This window comes from Propithecus coquereli, unplaced genomic scaffold (genome assembly GCF_000956105.1).
Source record: "Propithecus coquereli isolate 6110/MARCELLA unplaced genomic scaffold, Pcoq_1.0 Scaffold386, whole genome shotgun sequence".
NCBI lineage: Eukaryota > Metazoa > Chordata > Mammalia > Primates > Indriidae > Propithecus > Propithecus coquereli.
In genome coordinates, this window is record NW_012149574.1 from 1,050,658 (window position 1) to 1,052,791 (window position 2,134).

The window sequence follows — 2,134 nt, forward strand, 5'->3', positions numbered from 1 at the left end:
AACTATAAGATGTAAATTGAGAAAGAGGGAATATGATAGTTGGAGGAATAGTCTTGCTAAAATGTACAATACTATGTTCATTCCCTTTGGAGAAGCACTATGAAAAGCACTAGAGCATAGTTAAGGACTTGGCTCTGGAGTCTGATAGAACTAAGTTAGAATCCCGTCTCTGCCATTATTAACTGTGTGACTGTGGACAAATTACTTAATTATTTTAATACCACTTTATAAGTTAGTGAATATTAAATGAAACAATGTATATGTCTATAAATAGTTATATAATGTTTATAGTTATATAATTTTTGTATTAGTAAAATGAGTTTTAAAAAGTATTTATCATATTGGATTGATTAAATCAGCAGATATCAAACATTTTATGTTCATAGCACACTTTTTTGCTTTTCCATTCATTATCTAGTAATATTAATATATTTTTTATTAAAATACAATTCATGTACCACAGTACTCACCCTTTTAAAGTGTACAATTCAGTGTTTTTTAGCATATTCATGAAGTTACGCAACCATATCCACCATCTAATTCAAGAGCACCATCCCCAAAATAAACCCCATAACCATTAGCAGTCACTCTCCATTTCTTCCTCCCACCCCTGGTAACCACTAATCTACCTCCTGTCCATATAGATTTGCCCATTCTGGATATTTCATATAAATGGAATAGTACAATATGTGACCTTCAGTTTCAGGCTTCTTTCACTTAGCATAATGTTTTCAAGGTTCATCTGTGCTGTAGCATATGTCAATACTTCATGTCTTTTTATTGCTGGATAATATTCCATTGTGTGAATATACCACGTTTTATTTCTCCATTCAGCATTTCATGGACATTTGGATTGTTTTAACTCTTTGGCTATTGTCAAATATTGCTACTACAAACATTTGTATACAAGTCTTTGTGTGAACATATTTTCAGTTCTCTTGGGTATATACCTAGTAGTGGAATTGCTAGGTCATACAGTAACTATATATAACTTTCTGAGGAGCTGTGAAACTGTTTTCCATTTTACATTCCTAACAGCAATGTACGAGATAATAGTTCAGTTTTTTTTTAATTTCAGCATATTATGGGGGTACAGATGTTTAGGTTACGTATGTTGCCCTTGTCCCCCCTTTCCCCCAAGTCCGAGCTTCAAGTGTGTCCATCCCCCGGGTGGTGCGCATCGCACTCATTGTTTGTGCATATGCCCGTCCCCTCTTCCCCCCTCCCCCCCACAATAGTTCAGTTTTGAGTATATATTTTTAAAAGAAACTTCAAGGGATTAAGTGGCAGGGACCGTGAGAGAGCCTTCTGAGATGCTAGTCATGTTCTTTGTCTTAATCTGAGTGGTAGTTACATGGGTTGTATTCATATATGAAAATTCATCAAGCTGAGTACTTGAGTTAGTGACTTATTGTATCTAAGTTGTATATCAATTTAAAAAAATTCTTACTTCATTGTCCTCTTTTTCATTTTACTATAGACTAGAGGGACTTTGTTTTGGACCAATGTTATTTTATGGATTGATACTTGGGAACCACTGATCTCAAGATAAAATCTGAACACATTCCTTAGGCATAGAAAATTCCTTCATAGTCTGTTTCAAGTTCTCTTTCTGCCCTCACTTACTGCCTTTCTCCCTCCCTCCTATATTTCATACAGTCCTAGTACAATCCTCATACTCACCAAGCTTCTTGGAATTTCATTGCCCTTGCAGTTGCTCTTCCTTCTACCTGATATCGTCCAATCTCTACATGGTGAAATCCTACTATTTTCTAAGATCTAGCTTTCTTTGAGTCCCACAGGAAACGTGCTTGATTCTCTGTTCTCACTTAGCATTTTATTAATAAATCTTTGAGGTAGCACTTACCAATTTTTAAATTCACTTTTGAAAACTTTTCATTTTAAATAATTATAGACTCACAGGTAGTTACAAAAATAGTACAAGTTTGCTTACTCTTCACCCAGCTTCCCCCAGTGGTGCTATCTTATATACAGTTGTAGGACAGTGTGAAAACCTGGAAGTTGACATTCACTAATCAATTTCTGTTATTTATCTTTTTACTTATCTTTTCCTTTTCCTGTGCTGTCCAATGTGGTAGCTACTGGCCATGTGTAGCTATTTAAATTTAAACAT